The sequence below is a fragment of the Cebidichthys violaceus genome, unplaced genomic scaffold (assembly GCF_023349555.1).
Source record: "Cebidichthys violaceus isolate CVI_PGR_0920_01 unplaced genomic scaffold, fCebVio1.0.p SCAF_21, whole genome shotgun sequence".
Lineage (NCBI taxonomy): Eukaryota > Metazoa > Chordata > Actinopteri > Perciformes > Stichaeidae > Cebidichthys > Cebidichthys violaceus.
The window spans coordinates 4259692-4275143 of NW_027176384.1; the positions used below are offsets into that span (position 1 = coordinate 4259692).

A 15452-nucleotide genomic window follows, 5' to 3' on the forward strand; every position below is an offset into this window, starting at 1 on the left:
TTACATCCGGTGGCATAATAGGATGCCTGATGGTGTAATAGCAATTTCCTGCAAAATACTGGCACACATAGCAGCGCACTGAATGTGTCCATCCATCGATAATATGTAGAGAGCAGAGACAGCGTACAACAGCGGCCCACCATGACTTAATGAATGTAACTTTGACTTTTATAATGACACCTGCAACACGCACAATGGGGATGTGACACACTGATCTACAGGTGGCAGTAATGTGGCAACAAATACAGCAATATGCCAGCAAAGAAGACCACAAGTAAACATTGATGTAACAATACAGGATTTAAAATACTTAAAAGGAAATACAGGAAATTCATTCAGCAGTTTTAATAGTGCTCAAAGACTCACAATATGTTTTGGTTAGGAAAGCTTGTCCACACCAAAAGCAAATACTTTAACCATAACCATAAATATATCATTTTAAAATCTTTCTAAAGACATTTACACACCAGTGGTGTGACGAATAAATGAGAAGAAAATGCAAAATACTCGCCTGGAAATATATGTCAAAGGCTTTTTATGTAAACACCACAACTATGATGACGACAGTGGCGAACAATTTAGTTTGGATCACTTTCAGAGTGATGAGATAGACAATATAAATACTGACAGCCAATCAAAATCCACCAATCAAAATCCATCCAAATATGAAGCTGTATTTGTTCCACGCAAGAAGGTGGATTAGTAAAATAGTCTCGGAGCATATTTTCCATCAGCAATAAAGTGTACTTGTTGAATAAACAGCATTTCTCTCTCTCTCTCCTCACCGCTGTCCACGCCTCCGTGGTGCTGAAAGACACACAGCAGTGGTCACTTTTTAACTATCATAACAGGTCATAAATATCCATGTTGGTGCTCCGACACTGCTGGAGCGTGCAGCTCGTGCTGGGCTTCATTAGTGACAGAACGTTATTGTTCATCAGCGTGGATGCTCACATCTTCATATATATAGTTATCATTATAGTTATCGTTTTTGGTGTGGACGGCTGTGAACACTGAATGTCACATTATTAATCAATATCGGGGGTATCGACCTGAATCATTGGTTCAGCACTTTGCTAACCGAAGCGTTACAGTAATTAGGGTCTTGCTGATTATCACATGCTGCATTATAGGCAACATTTTGTCTGAAGTGACAAATTCTGAAATCTTCCAATGTGACACTAGGAGACCGGTCAAGCACACACTCAACACAGTCCATGCCACTGTTTATTTAATTATTTCTAATCTTTTTTTTTTTCACTGTTCATTTGAATTGCGTGCCTCCCTCCTTCCAGCTTTAACTCCAATGCTTAAAATGAGATTATGTGTGTGCTAACTTACAAACACACACACAGGCCGATGGAGTCTGCAGCTCTGTAAACCAGCCAAAAAAAATCTCCACTGAGGGAAGGAAATCTTGTTAGAAAGATTTTCCAAAGCCTTCTTAACTGTCTGGTTTTTAGCAGGAAAAAATATAATCAGATTTTCTTTTTTGGAGGGGTGGGGAGAGGGGGGGCATACACATTTGGGAGAGTATAATATTATAAAGAAAAGTTTTATCATAGAATATTACAGATATATGTCATTTCCAAACACAGACCGTTAAATCCTCAGAATGGAGCAAAAATGTTGTACATGTACTACTTTGAGTACGATAACCGATTGATAATATTTGTGATACATGAGTGTACTCTGAGTGTACTGATAGAAGTGGCTTGCACTGTTCTAGTGTTGGCATTTCTAAAAAAAACACAGATGTTACAGTGAATAATTTATAAGCTGCTCTCTACTGTGATATTTGTCTTCCTTTCCTCTTTCTCTTCCACTCACTTTTACTGTTTGCTTTTTTACCAGCCTCTCCATCCGTAGCAGTTTTACTCATAAGTGCTCTTATTCTTTAATCCACTTAGCTGCAGTCTGCTTTGACTGTGGCAGCGTATGGTCCCAGTTCTTTTAAAGCTGGCCTGTGCCACGAGTACAGCTCAATGTCTTTGATGCTGAGCGGCCTGGACAGGGAACTCGGGTCGGTGAAACACTCGCGTCACTCAAAAGTTTTGTCGGTGCTGTTGCTCTCGTCGGCAGTGATTGGCAGACGCACAGAGCCTCAAATGTAAAAATGGAACAGAGTGGGGGGAAAGCTCTCTTGTACTATGCAAGCCAAGACTTAACAAAGCGGACACAAACGTAAAACCCAATAGTCAAACATTGAATTACCGAGCGCATCATCTTGACTGTAAGTTTATTTTGTTTGTCATACAGATGCATCGTTATAAAAAGCGTATAGAGCGGCTTCCGCACCGTAATCCGCCCCTCCACCGTCGAATGGACGACACACAGGCAGAGCTTCTGAGTTACGAGGACGTGAGCACGTAGTGCGTTGAGCCGTGATGTGGAATAAGTATGTTTGGGACACGTTGAACCACGAGGAACGACTTGAGAAGTTTCTCTGACTTTGAGTGTCCGTCGGAATCCGTTGTGACTGCTGTGAGTCCATGATAACCGCAGCTGCTGTCGCCTACAAAGAGAGAAGCTAAAGGCTTTTTCAAGGCTGTAGAGGAAGTTAGTATTTCCTACTTAGGAGAGAGAGATTCATGGTATTTCTGTAAAACCACCAGCAGAAGTTGTACTTGACAGAAAATGTGTTTTATTATATGAATGTGAAACAGGAAGACAGGTGGAAGGTCGCTTTTTTGAACAATTCTCCAGTTTGGTCAGAGAATGCTGGCGCCCATCTCCTTGAATTCCTTTTAAAGTACGTCCTGTCCAAGGAGTTAGTCAAAATGTTGTGCTATGCATTAGAAGTGTCAGATAATGATTTGTCTTCAGACTCGACATTTGAGCCTTAAGGAAGTATCGAGGGATAACCAGCGTAAGAAAAGGAGGATGGCAGGATCACAAGGGACAAAAGGTGAAAAGGAGAGGAGAGAGTCTGAAACTAAGTCACTGAAACCACAAAATGCCAATGTTCTCTCTGCGGTCTCTCCAGTCGAGGAGGTCTGTCTGAAGTTACAGCAGCTGACAATGGCCGTCTGTCTCTGTCGGTGCCCACATACAAAAGCCACCGTTGTTTTTTTTTTAAAAGGCTGGCACCGAGGACTGAGGCTACTGGAGAGGGAAAGAACCTTGCTGTTACCCGGCCGGCCGGCTGATGGGCATCGGAGACCAAACAGGAACACACATGCAAAGTAACACGCACACACGTCAGCTTTGATGGAAGTCACTAGGTATTAGTGTAAAGTTGTAGAAGTGCAAAAGTAATAATCAGAGTAAAACTCTTGACCTTAATCTAGATAAGAACTGATTAAATGTGATTACATGGTCTGCTTGTAGATGCAATTCATTCATATTGCTGTTTCCCTGCGATGGAGCAGAGCTTGACACACACATCTAGAGAAGTTCCAGTAGTCATCACAACCGTCAGGTTTCTCTGTTGTCCAGCATTGTTCTCTCTGTCATGGCGCCGCTGCGGTTTACCCGCGGGCCTGTTGTCCTGCAAACCTTTTAAACACTCTGCTTTAAAGTCCTTTGTGCAGCAGCTATAGACCAACATCCGATGTCACAGAGGTCACAGAGGATCACCCTAATATACATTCTGCTCCTGTGTATTCAAGTTGGGCCGTTGCCTGATGGTGTGAACTGAATTTACTTACCATACAAATTCCACCAAACCTGGAATCTTGTCGTAAAAAAGTGACCTCAAAGTAAAGTAATCCGAGCAGAAGGTGGAGGATGTTCCGACTGACACGCTGCACATTCCACAACTTCCGAGCTTGATTGATGGAAGTTGATAGAGTCATCAGGGACAACACGGAGACAAGGCAATTCCATTCAGTAAATATCTAGAACACGTTGATTGTTGATGCAGAAGTGATTCAGACAGTAAGGTTTTAGCAAAGCTGCATGTGCTTGGAAAGTAGTGAGCATACGACTGGATAAATGAGACTTAGATTACACTGCGCAAGTTTTGTGAGAGGATGGTTTGATATAGTTATGCTGTTGTTAAAGTGGCCTCCATTTATTCTCCAGTTAAAATTTACTTTCCTCCTTTTTTTTGCACAAGAAAAATACATCTTCAAGAATTCAAGGCGACACAGGGTGTCATCTATTCACAAGCGGTCATTTTGTGGCTAAAGCATTCCATAAATTTGACTTCATCACCCCAAAATGAGATGAATCACCTGTGACCTGAGTAAATTGTGACCTTCCAACCTAAATAGGTTCTTCTTCATGAGTCCAGCTTTGTTCTGATTCTCAAGCTTTGTTCCAGGCTGAGAAGATTTCCAACAAGTGTCTATGCTGACTTACAATTTTAAGGAGACAAAAGGGACCCATATTCAGTCATTTTATTTGCAGATGGGATGCTCTTTCCTGTTGTAACTCCAATTTGTGACTTAATCTGAATCAACAAGGTTACATTACTGAAAGTGAACCAGTCAGAAAACAGCAGCATTTCTTTGAAGTTTAAAGAGCCTCTCAAATTAACGAGTCTTTTTTAACTCTCTGGCATTGCTGCATGTAAAAACCCGCTGTGAAAAAAAACATGATTGAAAGTCAGAGAAAGAGAGATGCACCAAGTTAGTACCAAAAGTTGCTTTTCTTGAAGTGCTGACACATAACTCCTTTTATTGTTCAGAGAACCGCTGAGTTCAAAGAGAGAAGCAAGGACAGAAATCACAGCTGAAACACAAAGTAGAGCCTTTTCTTTTTCCCCAGTAAAAAACGTTTTGACGCTGGGCTTTCTTCTGATGCGCTGCGGTAAGGTTCGTTACTTTAGGCAGCCATGAAGATAAGTGGGAACCAAATCCAATTGGTTTGATGAAAGTTAAAGGAGGCTCGTCTATTGGTCTGTGAAGCGTGGAATTCGGAGACGGACTTTCTTTTTCCAGTGGGAAAGTTCACCAGAGGAGGGGGGGGGGGGGGGGCGCTGTGACCAATCTGTGGGTTGAAAGTTGATTAACCCCCTGCCCCCCACCAGCCGACCCCCTTCCGTCCCCCACACACACATTTCAATAGAAATTTTTGGGTGGCCGCTGATAGTTGCACATATATAATTTACACACAGACACACTCTAAAACAGCTCTAGTGCCTATATGAGAGTGTACAAATGCACACGCATGCTGTTATTTGTATAAGGGTTATGTTTGCCTTTGTGTTCCTATCCTCGTGTATGTGTGTGTGTGTGTGTGTGTGTGTGGTGGGAGGAATTGGGGGCACGACCCCGCACCGAAAGATAGAGAGGAGAGGTGACGGTTTCGTATCCATGGTGATAGAGAAAGTCGGAGCAGGAAGCCGACAGGAAGTCATAGTGTTCCATTTGCCATCGGGGGTGCTCTTCCGTTGTCATGACGCTGTGAACTGTTGTCATGGAAACGCCGCCGATTTAGGCTGCATGCTGATGGAAAACATGCTGCCTGGATTCTTCAATGAAAAGAGCCTCATCCACACTTGTTGACGAGCAAGCTCAGTGAGTTCTGAAGTCATATTTGTGAACCGTCTGCAGATGAATACGTTATTATTTAAGCCAGATTTGGTTCTCTTTCTTCTCATTTCCTTTTTTTCTTCTTCTACTGATTGAAACAGTAGCGGACTCCAATGCAGTCATCAATGCTTTAGACCTTTTTTTTACCACCATAAGCTGCTGTATTAGTTTGAAGTCCTGCTCAACTGAAATGCTACAGGATTACTAATCACACACACACACACACACACACACACTCACACACTCACAGCATTTTCTCAATTTGTGCCGAGCAGATGGAAGTGGTGCATCTCCCTGCTCTAACTATGCACGCAGATTAATGACACACACACACACACACACACACACACTCACAAATGAGGTGGACATGTGCAATCATACATGCTCAGTGGATAAACTAGAACTCAAAAACACGTGTGCATCCGCCAACTGGCTGGCTTCCCTATGTGTGTGTCCTAAATGTCACACACTTCTCACTGTTTACACACATGTCATGGGCTCAGTTCATCGTCTCTGATCATGTTTTTCACCTCATTCGTCTGAGACATGGATCTGTGTCCTAGCTTCTTGATGAGATAATGTCCTGCCTGCCTGGTTTGATATATATATATTTTTTTACCTCGAAGCAAAGATTTGAGGTTAGTCCCCTCGCAGGGTCTCTACTCCTCACTGCTCAACCAAAAATATATCTCCGCTCCACATCTTACACGAGGAGGAAACGCGCTCATTCATCTCCTCAACACCTGACTTTAACCCAAGCATGGGTGTGTCAGTTTGTAATTGGACAGCTCAAAACAAGTAACATGCAGGTGTATTTGAGGAGGAACCACAGTTTTACTGGCTTAACAGCATTATAGTGAAGCCCAAAGAAATAAATGTAGTAAGACCAGTTAAAATATGAAGTATGAGCCTTCTGAAATGTCACACAAAACATGATCAGGAATTGATGATCAAGATGTAATTTTCAATTATACACACATGGCAATAATGTTGTATTCAAATCCTTTTGACAACGACTTGATTATGACGAGTACCAATTCAGTAATTTTTATTTGGAGTGCTGAAACAAATTGACAGGGAATTAATTGACAACCATTTGAATCATTTAGCAGTCAGAAATGGCATTCTCTGGTTCCAGAGGATTTTCTGCTTTTTCCTGCTATATTTTGTTGTAAATTGACTGATTATTTAATTAATTAAAAAAAATTGCAAGGTAATAATTGCTAATTATTGTAATTGTTAGTTTCAGCCCTATTCACATTGCACACCTAAAGTAGGCAATCATATTAGTAGAGTCATTCAAATTGAGATAGAGCTAAATAGCTCTGGATAAAGAAAACAAAGCCTGCATCATGGCTTTCCTATTATATTTTGTAGTACATTTAGGGAGGTGTGTTAAGTGGGTAGACGGTTTGGAGAGGATCTGCACAGCCTCCTTTGAATCTCAGCATGGACAAAATGCTGAATTTCAAATGCAGCACTTTGGGCGTGCTTTTATTTTTTATTGCTAGCATTACTATAGTTTAATGGGTTATAATAAACAAAGGACTGGAAATGGACTGGCTGAATAAATGTCATACTGCACCAATACACCAATCCAGGTGCTAAATTCAAAATTCTGAGCAAATCCATTGCCTCCACGCGGCTCTCAACGTGGAGACGGCTGAGCTGGCGGCTAGCAGCTAACAGCGCTGAAAAAGCTAGTAGAGTTTACCTGTGGGGGAACCGGAAAGTGGGCGCTACTCGCCAGCGACAACACCGTGGGTCGGGATGCCGTTATCAGCTGTAACCGCCAAATGGGCAAAGTGCAGAGCTAGCCCGTTGGGCACGCTCACATGCAAGTGTGCACGTCTGACCTGGCTACGTAAACACAGCACAGAGAAGCTCATATTACAACACTGCTCAGGTAGACATTACTCCACTATAGCTTTACAGAACTAACAGGTTTATATTATTGCTCTAAATATTGTATAGAGAACCTTTAAGTAACAAAACTCCAGTCCATCACCCTGAAATATACTAAACCCGTTGTCATGTGGAGACCCAGCAGCGATCACTTTTCGCCTGCCAGCAGTGTGCATGTTTTAGTTAAAGCTGAGCAGAGTTTTAAATAACGGGACAGTTTGGTTTTATTAGAGTCGGCGATACCCCATCTGGCTGGACCTCGTCGGGTGATACCTGACACTGTCTGTGTGTGTATGTGTGTGTGTGTTTGGGTTTTCTAACCTCCCAGCTGTTCAACTGTATTACCACCTTCAACCCAGGGCCCCAAATTCTCACGGTCACCACGAAAACTAACTCCCTTGTCCCCTCCCGAACAACTGGAGTGCAGGACACTCCACACACTTTATTACACACACACACACACACACACACACACACACACACACACACACACACGCAGATCCCAGTGATAGACTTGCCTAATAAGGTTTTATATTGCGGCTTTAATTCTGTCGTGTCCCCCCTGTGGAACGACACAGTTTGTTTAGCACTATATTCCATTTAATATGGAGCCTAATCTCATTAAGTCATAACCTGTGCTGCTGGACTTCTCTGTGAGGCTTCGTCCATTCAGCCGGACAGAGGGGCGACGTCTCACCTGCTGCAGCGTTAGTAGCAGGCCACAAATGGTCCCAATATGCCCTGGGTTCATGCATGTGTACAACGTTGTGCTTTACAAGCTGCACCAGGCAACATTTCTATAAATATATATATTATATTATATATATAATATATATATATATATATACATTTTTATCTAATAAGTGTAATACTAATTAGATGAAAATGGAGAGAGTTTCACTCTTCTTATTCCATATCCACAAAACAGAAATCTCCTGCAGAGATAATTACATGGAATGACATTGAATTAAATGGTTGATTTAATGTCCCAGCCATTAAATGGACATTTAATCAGATGGATGACTAATGGTGGTGTGGGCTGTCCTATCAACATTTATGTTAAAGTGTTCCCTATCCAGACAACAAGTTATAAATCCTCTCTCTCTCTCTCTCTCTCTCTCTCTCTCTCTCTCTCTCTCTCTCTCTCTCTCTCTGTGCTTTATCTTTTTGCATCCATATTGTTAACAGTCCTGTGCATAGCTTCTATGACCTGCAGCAAAACAGACAGAGGCTGACAGAGTATAAGGCCATAGAAACAATGAGGCAGTGAATGAGAGAGAAGTCAAGGGTACTAAATTAACCAGCTGACACTCAACACAGCTGAATGCTGTATAAGTTATAGTCTGGCCCCTGGAGGTATGTGCCTGTATGTATGTATGTAGACGATTGTGTGTGTGTGTGAGTGTGTTTGTGACACTGAGGTCAACAGGTGTCACGTTTTATGTGACGTGGATGTCGCGTGTTCAGCAGGGATCCGTGATGGCAGCAGTCGTCTCGGAGTCCTTTCACTTGGCAAAAAAAAATGTAACAGCAGTTGGTTTAATTAGTAGTTCACTGTCGGAATGCGACTCATTATGTATTGACAGGGGGCTTCAGTGATACAGTTTACTATATGTTGAGAGCTGCTCAAAGGGGACGAAATGGTTCGTTTCGTGGTCTCAAGAGGATGAATTCTATTAACTTTGGTGAGCCCTTCACTTTTCCTCTACCACCATCATGTCGCTCAACAACTATTGGATGGATTGCCTTGAAATTTTGTACAGATATCAACGATCCCAAAAGGATGAATCCCAATGACTTTGGTTATCCCCCGACTTTTCCTCTAGCCACCATGACGTTGACATTTTTAATTCAGCAACAGCATCAGGTTTTTTGTCCACTAATTTGTTTTATGACAAAAATAATGATACTCCCATTATTCTCAGCTCAAAGTTGTGGTAGACACACCTGCTTAAACATCTGCATGTTAACATTCTGAGCATGTTAGCGTGCTGACATTAGCATTTAGCTCAAAGCACGGCTGTGCCCCAGTACTGCCTCACAGAGCCGCTAGCATAGCTGTAGACTCGCCGGCTTGGTAAGGCATTGTTGATTTGGGTCTGGGACAAGAGATGTCACGATACTAGAAGTGTAATAGTCAATACCAATCCCAGTGAAATTCTAGGATTGTTAATAGAGTTTGCACACTGTTTTTTGCAAATGTATAATTCATCTTTGATGATCCCCCACAAGTTTCATGCCAAAATCTAAATTTTACAAGATTGCATTGGAACGCATCATGGTAACGTTATAATTTACATTTGCCTAATAATATTTTTACAAATAGAGCTTGAACGCATCATAATGTAACTCAATCCAACCTCCGTATGTTAGTTCTTAGCTTCATTCAGCCAAGCAGAACTGCGCTGCCCAACGGATGCTAACATGCTGATTTCAACATGGATTTATTGTTCACAATGTAGTACCAACTAGTACAATCACACTTTCAGAATTTTGGAATCGACTTGGTACCGAAGAATCAGTTTTCCTGACATCCCTATCCAGGACTTGGGGAAACTAGTCGTCAAAGTGAAAATCTAATGGTGGGTTACATTGTATGAAGGATGTGACACTTTTTGGTATCAAAATCAACTGCTTTGTACATGATTCTTCTCCATACTGAACCATCGTAAAACATAGTTTGTTTAAAGCTGCTTGAAAGAATGATAAAGTGCTGTCATTTTTCTCTAGAACTCCCACAGCCTTCAAACTAAACCCTACATAGCAGCGTACAGACACTTTCCCTCTTGTGGGTTGAACACACAGGCGTTCTGTCCCTGGAGGAACGCATCGCTTCATTTAATAGGACAGCAGTAATCACATCTATGGTTAAAAATCACTTTGTGTTGGTGTAACTGCAGCCAATGAACACATTCCTCCTTTCAAGGATTCAGGTTAAATCAGCCCCAGGAGTCCTGTAATCCAACATTGTGCTATTCATTAGTGTTCAACTGGGACCGGCTCACTTATTCCAACACTAATAACTCAAAATGGGCCTTGCAGCATCCCAATCCCCCCAAAAAACTGCCACCTAGGGCTGCTGCTGCATGTAGTTAAAGAAGTCATAACTAGATTTGATTTCCATGCAGTTACTGGAGTTTTATAAATACATATTTCCAAGCTTGACAAACTGCAGTAGACCAGCTAGCTATATTTATTTGCCCATAAATCTACATTTGATTGAAAGCAACACATTCATGCCCCCTTCTTTATGGGTTGTTGAAGACCTTCTTGGAAACACAAGAAATTGGTAACCAAAGAAGTGCAAAGGTCAAGGCCAAGTGGACATGGCAGAACGGTAAATTTCAACACTTCATCAAAAAAATGACCGCTGGACTGAGCGAAACGTGATGAATTGTTGTAAGAGGATCTGAGGGGACACACTAGCCAGTCTGCAGGGTGAGAACAAAAGGTTGCAGTTTCCTGACCCTTGCCTTTATGATCTTTATCCACGTTTTTGTGCGAGCGCCAGCTTAAACTTGTAATCCTTGAGAGTCCAGTTGCAGTCAATGCTTCACAATTAAAGACACCGTGCATTTCACCAGTTGAATGCTTTTGATGTGGAATATCAACAGTAGGAAATGTGAGGCTGATAAGGTAGGCAATTTGAAACTAGTGCGTGAATGGCGGAGTCCGCCACCAACATGAAAAAATACTATATCTAGAAAGGTAATTTCAGAATTACATTAAATTCCTATTGTAGGAGAAACATCGATCATAAACTGTGTTGCACATTCCATTTGTGAAAATATAACATATAACCTGAAGTAATCTCATTACTAGCTCAGAAAGAGCAACAATGATATTTTTGGTATCATTGACAATCATCTGTGTTTTTCTTTTTGTCAGTCAAGGACTTGAACTACCCTCTACATCTTTTAATGACCAACTCATCAGATCAGATCAAAAGTCCTTTGTCCTGATGTTTTAAAAAAAACAAAACATCCACCCTGTTGACAACTGAGAGCTTATGTCCTCCATGCGTGCACTGCCTCACCATGTTTTGCTGTTTTACATGTTTATGAGTGGAGCTCTTGTAGTCAGACACTGCCACTTTAGTATGAGTGAAGCTTGTAGTGAGAGTATCAGGTGTCTGGCTGACACACATCCTCATTTGGCTTCATCATTCAGTCATACGTACTTATGCCAATACACAGGGGATCGTTCGAAATGAGCTGAAGCATAGTTTTGTTCCATATTTATTTTAGCATAAACCAGTCTTTTGTTTTCCCTTTACTCAGACATCGAAGACAGGTGTGTGAATGTGTGATGCCGTAGCGGAGCATTGTTGGAAAACTGCATGCCTGTTGACCTTTCCTCCATGAATAAAACATCGATACAAATGTCTTGATGCCGCCGCAGTCACCTAAGCCTTTAATGTCAGGTCTCTGCAGCCTCTCGGGGAAATCTGATAAAGCAGAAAGAGTGCAGATGGGTGGAATAATGCAGTGATTCAGCTGTGAGCTTCATGCATGGCTAGTCCCCGCAGCGTCCCCATCTGCTGTGCTCTTAAAGCCTCTCTGCTCCTGGCTCTCACCTGTCTCGTCGCCTCGTTCCACTGCTTTCCTCCAGTGACTCATAGCTGCCGTTTAGCTCTGACCGCTAGTCCACCGCTGCTTTAGAGACGTGGAACTTGCCAGGAGGACCCAAAATGTCCATCATAAGCTATCGGCTGCCATTATACCTCCATAACAAGCTTGCATCGATGGTAGCTTCTCTTGAACCACATGTTGAAAAACTACGTAATCGGTTCAAAAATGGCCAGTATCAACTTGTTTAATATTCTTGGCCGGTTCTCCTAACTATAAAATTATGTAATAACCTTTAACATGTTGACTAAAGAAAGATATCTGATAAGAACATTTTTAGGATTCTGTGATTTGTGACCTGTTCATTAAGTATTTGGAGAATTTTCATGCCTTTATTACAGAAAGTAGAGATACAGTACAACAAATGAAGGAGAGTCTGAATTAATAAAAGTGTCTGCAGTTGCATGACTAATACCAGGTCCTGTTGATCTTCTTTAGAGCTTTTTACCAGCGTTATGAGAAGCTAGAGATAATCTAAGAGTTAGAGCTTTCTCCTTGCATGGTACTCAGTTTGACTACTTTCCTATTAACGTTCCTCTGTGCCTCTTCACTGACTCAACCTGCTCCGACACAGTGGTTGGCTTGGAGGTGTAATCCATCCCTTTAGAAAAAGGGACTTGGCTAGCTTGCTCCTGTGAGTGCGGCTTCACTTAGTGTTTCAAAGACACTTTTACTTAACAGTCACATCAGGATGCATCAACCGACTCACCTCAATAAAGGGCGACTGTTGTCTAAGTCGGTCCATCTGTTTTTGTGGTTTCAGTTTTTCTAAATCTGGACGTGGAGAGTAGGAAAATGCGTGTGAGACAGCGAGAGACAGCACGGGGAGGAAATACGCTCGACATACATTTATAATGTACTTCAAAGGGTGGATTATATTTTTGTAGATGTTTCTAATGCACCTTAATGCATTTCCACTCTTTGATTATGCAGTACTAATGCATAAAAGTACATTCAAAAGCCATTTCAATCAGAGTTTCCCTATTTTAGGTCAAAGAAAGATCTCCCAAATACATTTTCCTTTTTCAAATGGAAATTCTGTTCTTGAAAGCTCTCTAAAATCACATTGAAACAACAGGTGATCCTTTGGTTTCTGCATGTGTCTGTGTGTGTATGTGTTGCTGTGGTTTGCCAAGGGCAAATTAGATTAAAATCCGTCACAGTGTGATGTTAATGAAGCCATTATTGACGCCACAACACCACAGTCAACTCCATTCTTCACTCTTTCCCCTTTCGCTCACTTTCATTCATCTCTGTCATCAGTCTTCCCTCCTTTGTGCGAACGTGAATCATCAAATACACTGAATTTATAGATGGTGGTGTGAGTGAACGCTGGGAAACCAGGCTTTAAATAAGCTCCTAAATGTATTGGTGTGTTGTTCTATTTCATTTTGTATTGAAGTCTTTGTTTTCTGTCATCCATTTTATTTTTGTGAAAAACTTCTTCTTTCTTTTTACTCTCTCTTCCCTTCTGTCTTCTTCCATAAGTCCTTGATACTTTTCACCTTCCATTAATATTACACAGACATAAAAGAGGATAGCGAGCTGCAAGTCTTAATTGTCACTTCGTGATATATTGGTTTAGTATTTGTCATTCCTGTCAGTACAGAGGGGCACAATAGGACTCATGTGCCCTAGACTCAATTTCTCATTTCCGTTACTTACACGTTCCAATTTCTTACTTCCAAAATGTGTTTTCTTTTCAGGAAGCACTCTTAACTTCTCAAGGTGAACAATGACCTTCCATATCTATTAACCATCAAGACATGGGCCTCTGCTCAGACCTTTAAAGACCCCAGGTAGTCTGTTTTTAGCTCTTCATGCATATATATATATATATATATATATATATATATATATATATATATATATATATATATATATATATTTCACTTTTAGCATCAGTCTCTTTTGGGAAAGAAGCAAAAGTGAGTTAAACAAGTGTGAAGCGCAGCCACTAAATCCCCCCCTTGGCTGCATCTGTGTTGAATATTCATCGATGCAGAACATTTTACAGATGATACGGAGAGGTTTTGTTTTCAATATGGATGCACTGCGTTTCGTGTATTCACGAGTTCAACAAGACATAGTTTAATGAAATGAGCGATTTTTTTACGTTTTAATCCGCTGTTGTAAACAATAGGATTACACTGTGTTCGTCCGTGCCGCATGGAAAGAGCTAATGCAGTAGATATGGTGGTAATTGTCCATGACCTAAATCTGACTCATCACAGGGCTTTCATCTCCTCGCAAGATAGGTGTTTGTTATTTTTGTGTGCACAGTGAAAGATCAATAGAGGGTAGCTCAGCACCAAGCTTTGTCAGATTACATATGTTGTGCCTGTCTGTACCACTTCTGACCCAGCTGATCACATGAAATAGGCCATCGGTTTGCACTTTAAGTGCTTTACAGTATCACTATTAATACCCATTGCGTGCGAGTAGGCTTCATATCTGGCTGCAAAAAGCCTCATTTTCATATTCCACGCATGATGCGCAATGTTTGGCGTATGTGCCACCCTTAATGGGAATTCAATCTGGGCAGGGTTAGCGTTAATGTTGGGATTCTTTTGGGTGGACAACTTTCCCACCAGCGGGCAACACTTGATGATGTTGCTGACAGAGATACACCATGTGAGTGTTTTATTATACAGACGAAAGAGAGACTGAAATAGCATGAGGGAGAGAGAGAGTTGTGCATCGATGAGGGCAAAGAACCCACAACTGAGTTTTCATAAGCTGCCGAACCCCAAAAAATGGAGAATACAGGCAATGAGACGTGAGGCCTCGGCAGGAGGAATGAGAGAACTGTTCTAAACACTCAGTGTGTCTTAAAGTTAACGTATGTAGCAAGCATTTTATCCAAACATCAGTTTTTAGGCTCACGATATTTCTGCAAGTTAAGCTAAAACATTTTGACTGTATGCAGCTTGTGCTATCGTGGAATGTGGATAAATCAGAAAGCTATGCAGAATTGTGCAAGTGCCTTCGCAGAACATTAGCTTGCTAACAGCTAACTTCATCGTTCATCATCATTTTAGTCATCAGCTGCTCCGCCTGGTGGACCTATGGTGCTAAAATCACCCTTTGACATGCAGGAATCTGATGTTCTTAGCTACAGACATTTTGTTAGCGTTTCACCCCTTTTGTTGCTTATTATGTTGCCAAATTCATACATCGTTGTATCCTCTACTGTCTGAAAATAACTTCTATGAAATACATAGGTATCTGTGACTGTGTGTATTGAGTGATGTTAATGGTGTAGGTTTCCTGCTGCACTTGATACTGGTACCGTGTGTGCGTATTTTTTCTTGGGGCACCAAAGGTTTGTGTTCAGTTTCTGCTACAAGGCGGAAACCTGTGTGTGTGCTGCACACAAATCATTGTCCACCATTGAATAAAAGCTCTGTGGCTGTAGAGGGAAGTTGTGCAGCAGCAG

General features: G+C 41.5%; 1 protein-coding gene across 2 annotated transcripts in view; it reads left to right on the top strand.

Annotated features, from left to right (window-relative positions):
* ptprz1b (protein tyrosine phosphatase receptor type Z1b) overlaps window positions 1–15452 on the top strand; it is a 62837-nt gene that overhangs the window by 4019 nt on the left and 43366 nt on the right. The gene's annotated exons all lie outside the window — the stretch shown is intronic.